General features: G+C 53.5%; 21 non-coding genes across 21 annotated transcripts; all 21 read left to right on the forward strand.

Moving 5' to 3' along the window:
• The first annotated feature begins 555 nt into the window (after positions 1-555).
• Positions 556-627, forward strand: trnaq-cug (transfer RNA glutamine (anticodon CUG)). The gene has a single exon. It is a non-coding gene; the product is annotated as a tRNA-Gln (tRNA).
• Positions 628-889: 262 nt separating this feature from the next.
• trnaq-uug (transfer RNA glutamine (anticodon UUG)) lies at positions 890-961 on the forward strand. The gene has a single exon. It is a non-coding gene; the product is annotated as a tRNA-Gln (tRNA).
• A 1,184-nt stretch (positions 962-2,145) lies between these two features.
• On the forward strand, positions 2,146-2,217 carry trnaq-cug (transfer RNA glutamine (anticodon CUG)). Its single transcript has one exon. It is a non-coding gene; the product is annotated as a tRNA-Gln (tRNA).
• A 262-nt stretch (positions 2,218-2,479) lies between these two features.
• Positions 2,480-2,551, forward strand: trnaq-uug (transfer RNA glutamine (anticodon UUG)). The gene has a single exon. It is a non-coding gene; the product is annotated as a tRNA-Gln (tRNA).
• Positions 2,552-3,735: 1,184 nt separating this feature from the next.
• Positions 3,736-3,807, forward strand: trnaq-cug (transfer RNA glutamine (anticodon CUG)). Its single transcript has one exon. It is a non-coding gene; the product is annotated as a tRNA-Gln (tRNA).
• A 262-nt stretch (positions 3,808-4,069) lies between these two features.
• trnaq-uug (transfer RNA glutamine (anticodon UUG)) lies at positions 4,070-4,141 on the forward strand. The gene has a single exon. It is a non-coding gene; the product is annotated as a tRNA-Gln (tRNA).
• Positions 4,142-5,325: 1,184 nt separating this feature from the next.
• On the forward strand, positions 5,326-5,397 carry trnaq-cug (transfer RNA glutamine (anticodon CUG)). Its single transcript has one exon. It is a non-coding gene; the product is annotated as a tRNA-Gln (tRNA).
• Positions 5,398-5,659: 262 nt separating this feature from the next.
• On the forward strand, positions 5,660-5,731 carry trnaq-uug (transfer RNA glutamine (anticodon UUG)). The gene has a single exon. It is a non-coding gene; the product is annotated as a tRNA-Gln (tRNA).
• A 1,184-nt stretch (positions 5,732-6,915) lies between these two features.
• On the forward strand, positions 6,916-6,987 carry trnaq-cug (transfer RNA glutamine (anticodon CUG)). Its single transcript has one exon. It is a non-coding gene; the product is annotated as a tRNA-Gln (tRNA).
• Positions 6,988-7,249: 262 nt separating this feature from the next.
• Positions 7,250-7,321, forward strand: trnaq-uug (transfer RNA glutamine (anticodon UUG)). Its single transcript has one exon. It is a non-coding gene; the product is annotated as a tRNA-Gln (tRNA).
• Positions 7,322-8,505: 1,184 nt separating this feature from the next.
• Positions 8,506-8,577, forward strand: trnaq-cug (transfer RNA glutamine (anticodon CUG)). Its single transcript has one exon. It is a non-coding gene; the product is annotated as a tRNA-Gln (tRNA).
• Positions 8,578-8,839: 262 nt separating this feature from the next.
• Positions 8,840-8,911, forward strand: trnaq-uug (transfer RNA glutamine (anticodon UUG)). Its single transcript has one exon. It is a non-coding gene; the product is annotated as a tRNA-Gln (tRNA).
• A 1,184-nt stretch (positions 8,912-10,095) lies between these two features.
• trnaq-cug (transfer RNA glutamine (anticodon CUG)) lies at positions 10,096-10,167 on the forward strand. The gene has a single exon. It is a non-coding gene; the product is annotated as a tRNA-Gln (tRNA).
• A 262-nt stretch (positions 10,168-10,429) lies between these two features.
• Positions 10,430-10,501, forward strand: trnaq-uug (transfer RNA glutamine (anticodon UUG)). The gene has a single exon. It is a non-coding gene; the product is annotated as a tRNA-Gln (tRNA).
• A 1,518-nt stretch (positions 10,502-12,019) lies between these two features.
• Positions 12,020-12,091, forward strand: trnaq-uug (transfer RNA glutamine (anticodon UUG)). Its single transcript has one exon. It is a non-coding gene; the product is annotated as a tRNA-Gln (tRNA).
• A 1,184-nt stretch (positions 12,092-13,275) lies between these two features.
• trnaq-cug (transfer RNA glutamine (anticodon CUG)) lies at positions 13,276-13,347 on the forward strand. The gene has a single exon. It is a non-coding gene; the product is annotated as a tRNA-Gln (tRNA).
• A 262-nt stretch (positions 13,348-13,609) lies between these two features.
• Positions 13,610-13,681, forward strand: trnaq-uug (transfer RNA glutamine (anticodon UUG)). The gene has a single exon. It is a non-coding gene; the product is annotated as a tRNA-Gln (tRNA).
• A 1,184-nt stretch (positions 13,682-14,865) lies between these two features.
• Positions 14,866-14,937, forward strand: trnaq-cug (transfer RNA glutamine (anticodon CUG)). Its single transcript has one exon. It is a non-coding gene; the product is annotated as a tRNA-Gln (tRNA).
• Positions 14,938-15,199: 262 nt separating this feature from the next.
• trnaq-uug (transfer RNA glutamine (anticodon UUG)) lies at positions 15,200-15,271 on the forward strand. The gene has a single exon. It is a non-coding gene; the product is annotated as a tRNA-Gln (tRNA).
• A 1,184-nt stretch (positions 15,272-16,455) lies between these two features.
• trnaq-cug (transfer RNA glutamine (anticodon CUG)) lies at positions 16,456-16,527 on the forward strand. Its single transcript has one exon. It is a non-coding gene; the product is annotated as a tRNA-Gln (tRNA).
• A 262-nt stretch (positions 16,528-16,789) lies between these two features.
• Positions 16,790-16,861, forward strand: trnaq-uug (transfer RNA glutamine (anticodon UUG)). Its single transcript has one exon. It is a non-coding gene; the product is annotated as a tRNA-Gln (tRNA).
• Positions 16,862-17,289: the final 428 nt, after the last annotated feature.

Below are 17,289 nucleotides of genomic sequence, written 5' to 3' on the forward strand. Positions count from 1 at the left end.
AAAAGCATTGCTCATCGCAGCGCTGACACAGCGATGGCCGCCGGTAAGGGAGAGAAACAGCAGCGGTGCTGTTTGAATAGGCAGCTGTACTGCAGATGTGCGACTTGTCCTACAGCTGTACTTAGCAGAAGGAAGGCTAACTGTGAGGTGAGAAAGCTGAAGCCAAAGTGAAATGCTGGCGAGGCGATTGTCCAGCAGCTTGAAAGTTTGCCAGTGAGAGAGATTAGCGAGCAGTAGCCCGGCTCAGAGTTGTTCATGGCCGACAGCAGCCCTGCTCCCGCTGAGAAACTAGGTTTCGCGGACAGGTCGGCATATCTGGCACGGCCCGAGCTGCTTTCGGAAACTTCGGCAAAGTGGATTTCGGAGGCGAGGGCGACCGGCCTTACAGGGCAGCAGGCCGAGACAGCGTGGTTGCACTTGCGAAAGACCGAGTGCACGAGCTGCTGGATCAGCAGATCCACAGTCGCCATTGTGATCCTTGTCGTTGCTGTTTCCACGCTTGACGAAGGAGGCAAACATCCTTGAGCAGTGGTTCGGCAGCCCCTGCTGTCTCAGGGTTCCATGGTGTAATGGTGAGCACTCTGGACTCTGAATCCAGCGATCCGAGTTCAAATCTCGGTGGGGCCTTCTTTCTGGCTGCGTGAGCGATTGTCTTCGACAGAACTGTTGACTTCACAAATTCCACACCCATGATGGAAGTGGGCTGGTTTTCCCCTTGCGACAGTGTTTGCGATGCTCCTGCGTCGAGCGCGCTCGCTGCTTTTGCTCTGCCCTGTACCACGCAAGTATTCCCTGCCAAGGACGCAGCAGCGAGAGACCAGATTCTGAGAGCGTTGCTGCAAGTGTGAATGCAGGAAAGCTCAGGCCTGCCAGTGGCGGCAGCACTGCTGGTTCCGTGGTGTAATGGCTAGCACTCTGGACTTTGAATCCAGCGATCCGAGTTCGAATCTCGGCGCAACCTTGACTTGCTTCGTCCCGGCCCTTGTTTAATGTGGGATGCGCGAGTGAAATCTGCCTACGGGCCAATTGTAAGAGCAGCCCTTTTAGCACCTTGGAGTCAGATCTCATCGCATTTCTGCCAGAACGGGATGATGCCAATCCCGAGGTGGCGTCTTAAGCTCGCCACCGGTGCCTGCTTTTGCTCTCTCCTGAACCACGGATGTGTTTTCTTCGAAGGACACAGCATTAAGAGACAAGCTGCAGTCAAGCGGTGTTGTTTTTGGAGCTCCTCTCTGTGTTCCACAGACAGCTGGTGAAAAGGTGACAGGAATTGAAATGAGGCGCATGCTGGACAGGTGCTCTTTTCTTTAATTTGATTCAACAATTCACAGGAACAGCTGGACACAGAGAAACCGCAATTTTACCAGGGAGAGGAGCGGCAAAGCCAGGCCCCGAGCCCTACCGTTCAACCAGTTTTCAGGGAAACCAGGAACCTCAAATCCCAGTTTCAATCACTACAAAACGGTAACAATGACATTTGTACGTACAAGGCAGTCCAACGACATCAAAAACAGTGCATACAATACAGACTCCCGGAAAGCCAGGGACACGTGCTCTTGAACACAGTCCGTCTGAGATCTCACTTTGCTTAAAAGCATTGCTCATCGCAGCGCTGACACAGCGATGGCCGCCGGTAAGGGAGAGAAACAGCAGCGGTGCTGTTTGAATAGGCAGCTGTACTGCAGATGTGCGACTTGTCCTACAGCTGTACTTAGCAGAAGGAAGGCTAACTGTGAGGTGAGAAAGCTGAAGCCAAAGTGAATTGCTGGCGAGGCGATTGTCCAGCAGCTTGAAAGTTTGCCAGTGAGAGAGATTAGCGAGCAGTAGCCCGGCTCAGAGTTGTTCATGGCCGACAGCAGCCCTGCTCCCGCTGAGAAACTAGGTTTCGCGGACAGGTCGGCATATCTGGCACGGCCCGAGCTGCTTTCGGAAACTTCGGCAAAGTGGATTTCGGAGGCGAGGGCGACCGGCCTTACAGGGCAGCAGGCCGAGACAGCGTGGTTGCACTTGCGAAAGACCGAGTGCACGAGCTGCTGGATCAGCAGATCCACAGTCGCCATTGTGATCCTTGTCGTTGCTGTTTCCACGCTTGACGAAGGAGGCAAACATCCTTGAGCAGTGGTTCGGCAGCCCCTGCTGTCTCAGGGTTCCATGGTGTAATGGTGAGCACTCTGGACTCTGAATCCAGCGATCCGAGTTCAAATCTCGGTGGAGCCTTCTTTCTGGCTGCGTGAGCGATTGTCTTCGACAGAACTGTTGACTTCACAAATTCCACACCCATGATGGAAGTGGGCTGGTTTTCCCCTTGCGACAGTGTTTGCGATGCTCCTGCGTCGAGCGCGCTCGCTGCTTTTGCTCTGCCCTGTACCACGCAAGTATTCCCTGCCAAGGACGCAGCAGCGAGAGACCAGATTCTGAGAGCGTTGCTGCAAGTGTGAATGCAGGAAAGCTCAGGCCTGCCAGAGGCGGCAGCACTGCTGGTTCCGTGGTGTAATGGCTAGCACTCTGGACTTTGAATCCAGCGATCCGAGTTCGAATCTCGGCGCAACCTTGACTTGCTTCGTCCCGGCCCTTGTTTAATGTGGGATGCGCGAGTGAAATCTGCCTACGGGCCAATTGTAAGAGCAGCCCTTTTAGCACCTTGGAGTCAGATCTCATCGCATTTCTGCCAGAACGGGATGATGCCAATCCCGAGGTGGCGTCTTAAGCTCGCCACCGGTGCCTGCTTTTGCTCTCTCCTGAACCACGGATGTGTTTTCTTCGAAGGACACAGCATTAAGAGACAAGCTGCAGTCAAGCGGTGTTGTTTTTGGAGCTCCTCTCTGTGTTCCACAGACAGCTGGTGAAAAGGTGACAGGAATTGAAATGAGGCGCATGCTGGACAGGTGCTCTTTTCTTTAATTTGATTCAACAATTCACAGGAACAGCTGGACACAGAGAAACCGCAATTTTACCAGGGAGAGGAGCGGCAAAGCCAGGCCCCGAGCCCTACCGTTCAACCAGTTTTCAGGGAAACCAGGAACCTCAAATCCCAGTTTCAATCACTACAAAACGGTAACAATGACATTTGTACGTACAAGGCAGTCCAACGACATCAAAAACAGTGCATACAATACAGACTCCCGGAAAGCCAGGGACACGTGCTCTTGAACACAGTCCGTCTGAGATCTCACTTTGCTTAAAAGCATTGCTCATCGCAGCGCTGACACAGCGATGGCCGCCGGTAAGGGAGAGAAACAGCAGCGGTGCTGTTTGAATAGGCAGCTGTACTGCAGATGTGCGACTTGTCCTACAGCTGTACTTAGCAGAAGGAAGGCTAACTGTGAGGTGAGAAAGCTGAAGCCAAAGTGAAATGCTGGCGAGGCGATTGTCCAGCAGCTTGAAAGTTTGCCAGTGAGAGAGATTAGCGAGCAGTAGCCCGGCTCAGAGTTGTTCATGGCCGACAGCAGCCCTGCTCCCGCTGAGAAACTAGGTTTCGCGGACAGGTCGGCATATCTGGCACGGCCCGAGCTGCTTTCGGAAACTTCGGCAAAGTGGATTTCGGAGGCGAGGGCGACCGGCCTTACAGGGCAGCAGGCCGAGACAGCGTGGTTGCACTTGCGAAAGACCGAGTGCACGAGCTGCTGGATCAGCAGATCCACAGTCGCCATTGTGATCCTTGTCGTTGCTGTTTCCACGCTTGACGAAGGAGGCAAACATCCTTGAGCAGTGGTTCGGCAGCCCCTGCTGTCTCAGGGTTCCATGGTGTAATGGTGAGCACTCTGGACTCTGAATCCAGCGATCCGAGTTCAAATCTCGGTGGGGCCTTCTTTCTGGCTGCGTGAGCGATTGTCTTCGACAGAACTGTTGACTTCACAAATTCCACACCCATGATGGAAGTGGGCTGGTTTTCCCCTTGCGACAGTGTTTGCGATGCTCCTGCGTCGAGCGCGCTCGCTGCTTTTGCTCTGCCCTGTACCACGCAAGTATTCCCTGCCAAGGACGCAGCAGCGAGAGACCAGATTCTGAGAGCGTTGCTGCAAGTGTGAATGCAGGAAAGCTCAGGCCTGCCAGAGGCGGCAGCACTGCTGGTTCCGTGGTGTAATGGCTAGCACTCTGGACTTTGAATCCAGCGATCCGAGTTCGAATCTCGGCGCAACCTTGACTTGCTTCGTCCCGGCCCTTGTTTAATGTGGGATGCGCGAGTGAAATCTGCCTACGGGCCAATTGTAAGAGCAGCCCTTTTAGCACCTTGGAGTCAGATCTCATCGCATTTCTGCCAGAACGGGATGATGCCAATCCCGAGGTGGCGTCTTAAGCTCGCCACCGGTGCCTGCTTTTGCTCTCTCCTGAACCACGGATGTGTTTTCTTCGAAGGACACAGCATTAAGAGACAAGCTGCAGTCAAGCGGTGTTGTTTTTGGAGCTCCTCTCTGTGTTCCACAGACAGCTGGTGAAAAGGTGACAGGAATTGAAATGAGGCGCATGCTGGACAGGTGCTCTTTTCTTTAATTTGATTCAACAATTCACAGGAACAGCTGGACACAGAGAAACCGCAATTTTACCAGGGAGAGGAGCGGCAAAGCCAGGCCCCGAGCCCTACCGTTCAACCAGTTTTCAGGGAAACCAGGAACCTCAAATCCCAGTTTCAATCACTACAAAACGGTAACAATGACATTTGTACGTACAAGGCAGTCCAACGACATCAAAAACAGTGCATACAATACAGACTCCCGGAAAGCCAGGGACACGTGCTCTTGAACACAGTCCGTCTGAGATCTCACTTTGCTTAAAAGCATTGCTCATCGCAGCGCTGACACAGCGATGGCCGCCGGTAAGGGAGAGAAACAGCAGCGGTGCTGTTTGAATAGGCAGCTGTACTGCAGATGTGCGACTTGTCCTACAGCTGTACTTAGCAGAAGGAAGGCTAACTGTGAGGTGAGAAAGCTGAAGCCAAAGTGAATTGCTGGCGAGGCGATTGTCCAGCAGCTTGAAAGTTTGCCAGTGAGAGAGATTAGCGAGCAGTAGCCCGGCTCAGAGTTGTTCATGGCCGACAGCAGCCCTGCTCCCGCTGAGAAACTAGGTTTCGCGGACAGGTCGGCATATCTGGCACGGCCCGAGCTGCTTTCGGAAACTTCGGCAAAGTGGATTTCGGAGGCGAGGGCGACCGGCCTTACAGGGCAGCAGGCCGAGACAGCGTGGTTGCACTTGCGAAAGACCGAGTGCACGAGCTGCTGGATCAGCAGATCCACAGTCGCCATTGTGATCCTTGTCGTTGCTGTTTCCACGCTTGACGAAGGAGGCAAACATCCTTGAGCAGTGGTTCGGCAGCCCCTGCTGTCTCAGGGTTCCATGGTGTAATGGTGAGCACTCTGGACTCTGAATCCAGCGATCCGAGTTCAAATCTCGGTGGAGCCTTCTTTCTGGCTGCGTGAGCGATTGTCTTCGACAGAACTGTTGACTTCACAAATTCCACACCCATGATGGAAGTGGGCTGGTTTTCCCCTTGCGACAGTGTTTGCGATGCTCCTGCGTCGAGCGCGCTCGCTGCTTTTGCTCTGCCCTGTACCACGCAAGTATTCCCTGCCAAGGACGCAGCAGCGAGAGACCAGATTCTGAGAGCGTTGCTGCAAGTGTGAATGCAGGAAAGCTCAGGCCTGCCAGAGGCGGCAGCACTGCTGGTTCCGTGGTGTAATGGCTAGCACTCTGGACTTTGAATCCAGCGATCCGAGTTCGAATCTCGGCGCAACCTTGACTTGCTTCGTCCCGGCCCTTGTTTAATGTGGGATGCGCGAGTGAAATCTGCCTACGGGCCAATTGTAAGAGCAGCCCTTTTAGCACCTTGGAGTCAGATCTCATCGCATTTCTGCCAGAACGGGATGATGCCAATCCCGAGGTGGCGTCTTAAGCTCGCCACCGGTGCCTGCTTTTGCTCTCTCCTGAACCACGGATGTGTTTTCTTCGAAGGACACAGCATTAAGAGACAAGCTGCAGTCAAGCGGTGTTGTTTTTGGAGCTCCTCTCTGTGTTCCACAGACAGCTGGTGAAAAGGTGACAGGAATTGAAATGAGGCGCATGCTGGACAGGTGCTCTTTTCTTTAATTTGATTCAACAATTCACAGGAACAGCTGGACACAGAGAAACCGCAATTTTACCAGGGAGAGGAGCGGCAAAGCCAGGCCCCGAGCCCTACCATTCAACCAGTTTTCAGGGAAACCAGGAACCTCAAATCCCAGTTTCAATCACTACAAAACGGTAACAATGACATTTGTACGTACAAGGCAGTCCAACGACATCAAAAACAGTGCATACAATACAGACTCCCGGAAAGCCAGGGACACGTGCTCTTGAACACAGTCCGTCTGAGATCTCACTTTGCTTAAAAGCATTGCTCATCGCAGCGCTGACACAGCGATGGCCGCCGGTAAGGGAGAGAAACAGCAGCGGTGCTGTTTGAATAGGCAGCTGTACTGCAGATGTGCGACTTGTCCTACAGCTGTACTTAGCAGAAGGAAGGCTAACTGTGAGGTGAGAAAGCTGAAGCCAAAGTGAATTGCTGGCGAGGCGATTGTCCAGCAGCTTGAAAGTTTGCCAGTGAGAGAGATTAGCGAGCAGTAGCCCGGCTCAGAGTTGTTCATGGCCGACAGCAGCCCTGCTCCCGCTGAGAAACTAGGTTTCGCGGACAGGTCGGCATATCTGGCACGGCCCGAGCTGCTTTCGGAAACTTCGGCAAAGTGGATTTCGGAGGCGAGGGCGACCGGCCTTACAGGGCAGCAGGCCGAGACAGCGTGGTTGCACTTGCGAAAGACCGAGTGCACGAGCTGCTGGATCAGCAGATCCACAGTCGCCATTGTGATCCTTGTCGTTGCTGTTTCCACGCTTGACGAAGGAGGCAAACATCCTTGAGCAGTGGTTCGGCAGCCCCTGCTGTCTCAGGGTTCCATGGTGTAATGGTGAGCACTCTGGACTCTGAATCCAGCGATCCGAGTTCAAATCTCGGTGGAGCCTTCTTTCTGGCTGCGTGAGCGATTGTCTTCGACAGAACTGTTGACTTCACAAATTCCACACCCATGATGGAAGTGGGCTGGTTTTCCCCTTGCGACAGTGTTTGCGATGCTCCTGCGTCGAGCGCGCTCGCTGCTTTTGCTCTGCCCTGTACCACGCAAGTATTCCCTGCCAAGGACGCAGCAGCGAGAGACCAGATTCTGAGAGCGTTGCTGCAAGTGTGAATGCAGGAAAGCTCAGGCCTGCCTGAGGCGGCAGCACTGCTGGTTCCGTGGTGTAATGGCTAGCACTCTGGACTTTGAATCCAGCGATCCGAGTTCGAATCTCGGCGGAACCTTGACTTGCTTCGTCCCGGCCCTTGTTTAATGTGGGACGCGCGAGTGAAATCTGCCTACGGGCCAATTGTAAGAGCAGCCCTTTTAGCACCTTGGAGTCAGATCTCATCGCATTTCTGCCAGAACGGGATGATGCCAATCCCGAGGTGGCGTCTTAAGCTCGCCACCGGTGCCTGCTTTTGCTCTCTCCTGAACCACGGATGTGTTTTCTTCGAAGGACACAGCATTAAGAGACAAGCTGCAGTCAAGCGGTGTTGTTTTTGGAGCTCCTCTCTGTGTTCCACAGACAGCTGGTGAAAAGGTGACAGGAATTGAAATGAGGCGCATGCTGGACAGGTGCTCTTTTCTTTAATTTGATTCAACAATTCACAGGAACAGCTGGACACAGAGAAACCGCAATTTTACCAGGGAGAGGAGCGGCAAAGCCAGGCCCCGAGCCCTACCGTTCAACCAGTTTTCAGGGAAACCAGGAACCTCAAATCCCAGTTTCAATCACTACAAAACGGTAACAATGACATTTGTACGTACAAGGCAGTCCAACGACATCAAAAACAGTGCATACAATACAGACTCCCGGAAAGCCAGGGACACGTGCTCTTGAACACAGTCCGTCTGAGATCTCACTTTGCTTAAAAGCATTGCTCATCGCAGCGCTGACACAGCGATGGCCGCCGGTAAGGGAGAGAAACAGCAGCGGTGCTGTTTGAATAGGCAGCTGTACTGCAGATGTGCGACTTGTCCTACAGCTGTACTTAGCAGAAGGAAGGCTAACTGTGAGGTGAGAAAGCTGAAGCCAAAGTGAAATGCTGGCGAGGCGATTGTCCAGCAGCTTGAAAGTTTGCCAGTGAGAGAGATTAGCGAGCAGTAGCCCGGCTCAGAGTTGTTCATGGCCGACAGCAGCCCTGCTCCCGCTGAGAAACTAGGTTTCGCGGACAGGTCGGCATATCTGGCACGGCCCGAGCTGCTTTCGGAAACTTCGGCAAAGTGGATTTCGGAGGCGAGGGCGACCGGCCTTACAGGGCAGCAGGCCGAGACAGCGTGGTTGCACTTGCGAAAGACCGAGTGCACGAGCTGCTGGATCAGCAGATCCACAGTCGCCATTGTGATCCTTGTCGTTGCTGTTTCCACGCTTGACGAAGGAGGCAAACATCCTTGAGCAGTGGTTCGGCAGCCCCCGCTGTCTCAGGGTTCCATGGTGTAATGGTGAGCACTCTGGACTCTGAATCCTGCGATCCGAGTTCAAATCTCGGTGGAGCCTTCTTTCTGGCAGCGTGAGCGATTGTCTTCGACAGAACTGTTGACTTCACAAATTCCACACCCATGATAGAAGTGGGCTGGTTTTCCCCTTGCGACAGTGTTTGCGATGCTCCTGCGTCGAGCGCGCGAGCTGCTTTTGCTCTGCCCTGTACCACGCAAGTATTCCCTGCCAAGGACGCAGCAGCGAGAGACCAGATTCTGAGAGCGTTGCTGCAAGTGTGAATGCAGGAAAGCTCAGGCCCGCCAGAGGCGGCAGCACTGCTGGTTCCGTGGTGTAATGGCTAGCACTCTGGACTTTGAATCCAGCGATCCGAGTTCGAATCTCGGCGGAACCTTGACTTGCTTCGTCCCGGCCCTTGTTTAATGTGGGACGCGCGAGTGAAATCTGCCTACGGGCCAATTGTAAGAGCAGCCCTTTTAGCACCTTGGAGTCAGATCTCATCGCATTTCTGCCAGAACGGGATGATGCCAATCCCGAGGTGGCGTCTTAAGCTCGCCACCGGTGCCTGCTTTTGCTCTCTCCTGAACCACGGATGTGTTTTCTTCGAAGGACACAGCATTAAGAGACAAGCTGCAGTCAAGCGGTGTTGTTTTTGGAGCTCCTCTCTGTGTTCCACAGACAGCTGGTGAAAAGGTGACAGGAATTGAAATGAGGCGCATGCTGGACAGGTGCTCTTTTCTTTAATTTGATTCAACAATTCACAGGAACAGCTGGACACAGAGAAACCGCAATTTTACCAGGGAGAGGAGCGGCAAAGCCAGGCCCCGAGCCCTACCGTTCAACCAGTTTTCAGGGAAACCAGGAACCTCAAATCCCAGTTTCAATCACTACAAAACGGTAACAATGACATTTGTACGTACAAGGCAGTCCAACGACATCAAAAACAGTGCATACAATACAGACTCCCGGAAAGCCAGGGACACGTGCTCTTGAACACAGTCCGTCTGAGATCTCACTTTGCTTAAAAGCATTGCTCATCGCAGCGCTGACACAGCGATGGCCGCCGGTAAGGGAGAGAAACAGCAGCGGTGCTGTTTGAATAGGCAGCTGTACTGCAGATGTGCGACTTGTCCTACAGCTGTACTTAGCAGAAGGAAGGCTAACTGTGAGGTGAGAAAGCTGAAGCCAAAGTGAAATGCTGGCGAGGCGATTGTCCAGCAGCTTGAAAGTTTGCCAGTGAGAGAGATTAGCGAGCAGTAGCCCGGCTCAGAGTTGTTCATGGCCGACAGCAGCCCTGCTCCCGCTGAGAAACTAGGTTTCGCGGACAGGTCGGCATATCTGGCACGGCCCGAGCTGCTTTCGGAAACTTCGGCAAAGTGGATTTCGGAGGCAAGGGCGACCGGCCTTACAGGGCAGCAGGCCGAGACAGCGTGGTTGCACTTGCGAAAGACCGAGTGCACGAGCTGCTGGATCAGCAGATCCACAGTCGCCATTGTGATCCTTGTCGTTGCTGTTTCCACGCTTGACGAAGGAGGCAAACATCCTTGAGCAGTGGTTCGGCAGCCCCTGCTGTCTCAGGGTTCCATGGTGTAATGGTGAGCACTCTGGACTCTGAATCCTGCGATCCGAGTTCAAATCTCGGTGGAGCCTTCTTTCTGGCTGCGTGAGCGATTGTCTTCGACAGAACTGTTGACTTCACAAATTCCACACCCATGATGGAAGTGGGCTGGTTTTCCCCTTGCGACAGTGTTTGCGATGCTCCTGCGTCGAGCGCGCTCGCTGCTTTTGCTCTGCCCTGTACCACGCAAGTATTCCCTGCCAAGGACGCAGCAGCGAGAGACCAGATTCTGAGAGCGTTGCTGCAAGTGTGAATGCAGGAAAGCTCAGGCCTGCCAGAGGCGGCAGCACTGCTGGTTCTGTGGTGTAATGGTTAGCAGTCTGGACTTTGAATCCAGCGATCCGAGTTCAAATCTCGGCGGAACCTTGACTTGCTTCGTCCCGGCCCTTGTTTAATGTGGGACGCGCGAGTGAAATCTGCCTACGGGCCAATTGTAAGAGCAGCCCTTTTAGCACCTTGGAGTCAGATCTCATCGCATTTCTGCCAGAACGCGATGATGCCAATCCCGAGGTGGCGTCTTAAGCTCGCCACCGGTGCCTGCTTTTGCTCTCTCCTGAACCACGGATGTGTTTTCTTCGAAGGACACAGCATTAAGAGACAAGCTGCAGTCAAGCGGTGTTGTTTTTGGAGCTCCTCTCTGTGTTCCACAGACAGCTGGTGAAAAGGTGACAGGAATTGAAATGAGGCGCATGCTGGACAGGTGCTCTTTTCTTTAATTTGATTCAACAATTCACAGGAACAGCTGGACACAGAGAAACCGCAATTTTACCAGGGAGAGGAGCGGCAAAGCCAGGCCCCGAGCCCTACCGTTCAACCAGTTTTCAGGGAAACCAGGAACCTCAAATCCCAGTTTCAATCACTACAAAACGGTAACAATGACATTTGTACGTACAAGGCAGTCCAACGACATCAAAAACAGTGCATACAATGCAGACTCCCGGAAAGCCAGGGACACGTGCTCTTGAACACAGTCCGTCTGAGATCTCACTTTGCTTAAAAGCATTGCTCATCGCAGCGCTGACACAGCGATGGCCGCCGGTAAGGGAGAGAAACAGCAGCGGTGCTGTTTGAATAGGCAGCTGTACTGCAGATGTGCGACTTGTCCTACAGCTGTACTTAGCAGAAGGAAGGCTAACTGTGAGGTGAGAAAGCTGAAGCCAAAGTGAATTGCTGGCGAGGCGATTGTCCAGCAGCTTGAAAGTTTGCCAGTGAGAGAGATTAGCGAGCAGTAGCCCGGCTCAGAGTTGTTCATGGCCGACAGCAGCCCTGCTCCCGCTGAGAAACTAGGTTTCGCGGACAGGTCGGCATATCTGGCACGGCCCGAGCTGCTTTCGGAAACTTCGGCAAAGTGGATTTCGGAGGCGAGGGCGACCGGCCTTACAGGGCAGCAGGCCGAGACAGCGTGGTTGCACTTGCGAAAGACCGAGTGCACGAGCTGCTGGATCAGCAGATCCACAGTCGCCATTGTGATCCTTGTCGTTGCTGTTTCCACGCTTGACGAAGGAGGCAAACATCCTTGAGCAGTGGTTCGGCAGCCCCTGCTGTCTCAGGCTTCCATGGTGTACTGGTGAGCACTCTGGACTCTGAATCCAGCAATCCGAGTTCACATCTCGGTGGAGCCTTCTTTCTGGCTGCGTGAGCGATTGTCTTCGACAGAACTGTTGACTTCACAAATTCCACACCCATGATGGAAGTGGGCTGGTTTTCCCCTTGCGACAGTGTTTGCGATGCTCCTGCGTCGAGCGCGCTCGCTGCTTTTGCTCTGCCCTGTACCACGCAAGTATTCCCTGCCAAGGACGCAGCAGCGAGAGACCAGATTCTGAGAGCGTTGCTGCAAGTGTGAATGCAGGAAAGCTCAGGCCTGCCGGAGGCCGCAGCACTGCTGGTTCCGTGGTGTAATGGCTAGCACTCTGGACTTTGAATCCAGCGATCCGAGTTCGAATCTCGGCGGAACCTTGACTTGCTTCGTCCCGGCCCTTGTTTAATGTGGGACGCGCGAGTGAAATCTGCCTACGGGCCAATTGTAAGAGCAGCCCTTTTAGCACCTTGGAGTCAGATCTCAGCGCATTTCTGCCAGAACGGGATGATGCCAATCCCGAGGTGGCGTCTTAAGCTCGCCACCGGTGCCTGCTTTTGCTCTCTCCTGAACCACGGATGTGTTTTCTTCGAAGGACACAGCATTAAGAGACAAGCTGCAGTCAAGCGGTGTTGTTTTTGGAGCTCCTCTCTGTGTTCCACAGACAGCTGGTGAAAAGGTGACAGGAATTGAAATGAGGCGCATGCTGGACAGGTGCTCTTTTCTTTAATTTGATTCAACAATTCACAGGAACAGCTGGACACAGAGAAACAGCAATTTTACCAGGGAGAGGAGCGGCAAAGCCAGGCCACGAGCCCTACCATTCAACCAGTTTTCAGGGAAACCAGGAACCTCAAATCCCAGTTTCAATCACTACAAAACGGTAACAATGACATTTGTACGTACAAGGCAGTCCAACGACATCAAAAACAGTGCATACAATACAGACTCCCGGAAAGCCAGGGACACGTGCTCTTGAACACGGTCCGTCTGAGATCTCACTTTGCTTAAAAGCATTGCTCATCGCAGCGCTGACACAGCGATGGCCGCCGGTAAGGGAGAGAAACAGCAGCGGTGCTGTTTGAATAGGCAGCTGTACTGCAGATGTGCGACTTGTCCTACAGCTGTACTTAGCAGAAGGAAGGCTAACTGTGAGGTGAGAAAGCTGAAGCCAAAGTGAAATGCTGGCGAGGCGATTGTCCAGCAGCTTGAAAGTTTGCCAGTGAGAGAGATTAGCGAGCAGTAGCCCGGCTCAGAGTTGTTCATGGCCGACAGCAGCCCTGCTCCCGCTGAGAAACTAGGTTTCGCGGACAGGTCGGCATATCTGGCACGGCCCGAGCTGCTTTCGGAAACTTCGGCAAAGTGGATTTCGGAGGCGAGGGCGACCGGCCTTACAGGGCAGCAGGCCGAGACAGCGTGGTTGCACTTGCGAAAGACCGAGTGCACGAGCTGCTGGATCAGCAGATCCACAGTCGCCATTGTGATCCTTGTCGTTGCTGTTTCCACGCTTGACGAAGGAGGCAAACATCCTTGAGCAGTGGTTCGGCAGCACCTGCTGTCTCAGGGTTCCATGGTGTAATGGTGAGCACTCTGGACTCTGAATCCAGCGATCCGAGTTCAAATCTCGGTGGAGCCTTCTTTCTGGCTGCGTGAGCGATTGTCTTCGACAGAACTGTTGACTTCACAAATTCCACACCCATGATGGAAGTGGGCTGGTTTTCCCCTTGCGACAGTGTTTGCGATGCTCCTGCGTCGAGCGCGCTCGCTGCTTTTGCTCTGCCCTGTACCACGCAAGTATTCCCTGCCAAGGACGCAGCAGCGAGAGACCAGATTCTGAGAGCGTTGCTGCAAGTGTGAATGCAGGAAAGCTCAGGCCTGCCGGAGGCGGCAGCACTGCTAGTTCCGTGGTGTAATGGCTAGCACTCTGGACTTTGAATCCAGCGATCCGAGTTCGAATCTCGGCGGAACCTTGACTTGCTTCGTCCCGGCCCTTGTTTAATGTGGGACGCGCGAGTGAAATCTGCCTACGGGCCAATTGTAAGAGCAGCCCATTTAGCACCTTGGAGTCAGATCTCATCGCATTTCTGCCAGAACGGGATGATGCCAATCCCGAGGTGGCATCTTAAGCTCGCCACCGGTGCCTGCTTTTGCTCTCTCCTGAACCACGGATGTGTTTTCTTCGAAGGACACAGCATTAAGAGACAAGCTGCAGTCAAGCGGTGTTGTTTTTGGAGCTCCTCTCTGTGTTCCACAGACAGCTGGTGAAAAGGTGACAGGAATTGAAATGAGGCGCATGCTGGACAGGTGCTCTTTTCTTTAATTTGATTCAACAATTCACAGGAACAGCTGGACACAGAGAAACCGCAATTTTACCAGGGAGCGGAGCGGCAAAGCCAGGCCCCGAGCCCTACCGTTCAACCAGTTTTCAGGGAAACCAGGAACCTCAAATCCCAGTTTCAATCACTACAAAACGGTAACAATGACATTTGTACGTACAAGGCAGTCCAACGACATCAAAAACAGTGCATACAATGCAGACTCCCGGAAAGCCAGGGACACGTGCTCTTGAACACAGTCCGTCTGAGATCTCACTTTGCTTAAAAGCATTGCTCATCGCAGCGCTGACACAGCGATGGCCGCCGGTAAGGGAGAGAAACAGCAGCGGTGCTGTTTGAATAGGCAGCTGTACTGCAGATGTGCGACTTGTCCTACAGCTGTACTTAGCAGAAGGAAGGCTAACTGTGAGGTGAGAAAGCTGAAGCCAAAGTGAAATGCTGGCGAGGCGATTGTCCAGCAGCTTGAAAGTTTGCCAGTGAGAGAGATTAGCGAGCAGTAGCCCGGCTCAGAGTTGTTCATGGCCGACAGCAGCCCTGCTCCCGCTGAGAAACTAGGTTTCGCGGACAGGTCGGCATATCTGGCACGGCCCGAGCTGCTTTCGGAAACTTCGGCAAAGTGGATTTCGGAGGCGAGGGCGACCGGCCTTACAGGGCAGCAGGCCGAGACAGCGTGGTTGCACTTGCGAAAGACCGAGTGCACGAGCTGCTGGATCAGCAGATCCACAGTCGCCATTGTGATCCTTGTCGTTGTTGTTTCCACGCTTGACGAAGAAGGCAAACATCCTTGAGCAGTGGTTTGGCAGCCCCGGTCGTCTCAGGGTTCCATGGTGTAATGGTGAGCACTCTGGACTCTGAATCCAGCGATCCGAGTTCAAATCTCGGTGGAGCCTTCTTTCTGGCAGCGTGAGCGATTGTCTTCGACAGAACTGTTGATTTCACAAATTCCACACCCATGATGGAAGTGGGCTGGTTTTCCCCTTGCGACAGTGTTTGCGATGCTCCTGCGTCGAGCGCGCGAGCTGCTTTTGCTCTGCCCTGTACCACGCAAGTATTCCCTGCCAAGGACGCAGCAGCGAGAGACCAGATTCTGAGAGCGTTGCTGCAAGTGTGAATGCAGGAAAGCTCAGGCCTGCCTGAGGCGGCAGCACTGCTGGTTCCGTGGTGTAATGGCTAGCACTCTGGACTTTGAATCCAGCGATCTGAGTTCGAATCTCGGCGGAACCTTGACTTGCTTCGTCCCGGCCCTTGTTTAATGTGGGACGCGCCAGTGAAATCTGCCTACGGGCCAATTGTAAGAGCAGCCCTTTTAGCACCTTGGAGTCAGATCTCATCGCATTTCTGCCAGAACGGGATGATGCCAATCCCGAGGTGGCGTCTTAAGCTCGCCACCGGTGCCTGCTTTTGCTCTCTCCTGAACCACGGATGTGTTTTCTTCGAAGGACACAGCATTAAGAGACAAGCTGCAGTCAAGCGGTGTTGTTTTTGGAGCTCCTCTCTGTGTTCCACAGACAGCTGGTGAAAAGGTGACAGGAATTGAAATGAGGCGCATGCTGGACAGGTGCTCTTTTCTTTAATTTGATTCAACAATTCACAGGAACAGCTGGACACAGAGAAACCGCAATTTTACCAGGGAGAGGAGCGGCAAAGCCAGGCCCCGAGCCCTACCGTTCAACCAGTTTTCAGGGAAACCAGGAACCTCAAATCCCAGTTTCAATCACTACAAAACGGTAACAATGACATTTGTACGTACAAGGCAGTCCAACGACATCAAAAACAGTGCATACAATACAGACTCCCGGAAAGCCAGGGACACGTGCTCTTGAACACAGTCCGTCTGAGATCTCACTTTGCTTAAAAGCATTGCTCATCGCAGCGCTGACACAGCGATGGCCGCCGGTAAGGGAGAGAAACAGCAGCGGTGCTGTTTGAATAGGCAGCTGTACTGCAGATGTGCGACTTGTCCTACAGCTGTACTTAGCAGAAGGAAGGCTAACTGTGAGGTGAGAAAGCTGAAGCCAAAGTGAAATGCTGGCGAGGCGACTGTCCAGCAGCTTGAAAGTTTGCCAGTGAGAGAGATTAGCGAGCAGTAGCCCGGCTCAGAGTTGTTCATGGCCGACAGCAGCCCTGCTCCCGCTGAGAAACTAGGTTTCGCGGACAGGTCGGCATATCTGGCACGGCCCGAGCTGCTTTCGAAAACTTCGGCAAAGTGGATTTCGGAGGCGAGGGCGACCGGCCTTACAGGGCAGCAGGCCGAGACAGCGTGGTTGCACTTGCGAAAGACCGAGTGCACGAGCTGCTGGATCAGCAGATCCACAGTCGCCATTGTGATCCTTGTCGTTGTTGTTTCCACGCTTGACGAAGGAGGCAAACATCCTTGAGCAGTGGTTCGGCAGCCCCTGCTGTCTCAGGGTTCCATGGTGTAACGGTGAGCACTCTGGACTCTGAATCCAGCGATCCGAGTTCAAATCTCGGTGGAGCCTTCTTTCTGGCAGCGTGAGCGATTGTCTTCGACAGAACTGTTGATTTCACAAATTCCACACCCATGATGGAAGTGGGCTGGTTTTCCCCTTGCGACAGTGTTTGCGATGCTCCTGCGTCGAGCGCGCTCGCTGCTTTTGCTCTGCCCTGTACCACGCAAGTATTCCCTGCCAAGGACGCAGCAGCGAGAGACCAGATTCTGAGAGCGTTGCTGCAAGTGTGAATGCAGGAAAGCTCAGGCCTGCCTGAGGCGGCAGCACTGCTGGTTCCGTGGTGTAATGGCTAGCACTCTGGACTTTGAATCCAGCGATCCGAGTTCGAATCTCGGCGGAACCTTGACTTGCTTCGTCCCGGCCCTTGTTTAATGTGGGACGCGCCAGTGAAATCTGCCTACGGGCCAATTGTAAGAGCGGCCCTTTTAGCACCTTGGAGTCAGATCTCATCGCATTTCTGCCAGAACGGGATGATGCCAATCCCGAGGTGGCGTCTTAAGCTCGCCACCGGTGCCTGCTTTTGCTCTCTCCTGAACCACGGATGTGTTTTCTTCGAAGGACACAGCATTAAGAGACAAGCTGCAGTCAAGCGGTGTTGTTTTTGGAGCTCCTCTCTGTGTTCCACAGACAGCTGGTGAAAAGGTGACAGGAATTGAAATGAGGCGCATGCTGGACAGGTGCTCTTTTCTTTAATTTGATTCAACAATTCACAGGAACAGCTGGACACAGAGAAACCGCAATTTTACCAGGGAGAGGAGCGGCAAAGCCAGG

The sequence above is a fragment of the Chiloscyllium punctatum genome, chromosome 21 (genome assembly GCF_047496795.1).
Source record: "Chiloscyllium punctatum isolate Juve2018m chromosome 21, sChiPun1.3, whole genome shotgun sequence".
Lineage (NCBI taxonomy): Eukaryota > Metazoa > Chordata > Chondrichthyes > Orectolobiformes > Hemiscylliidae > Chiloscyllium > Chiloscyllium punctatum.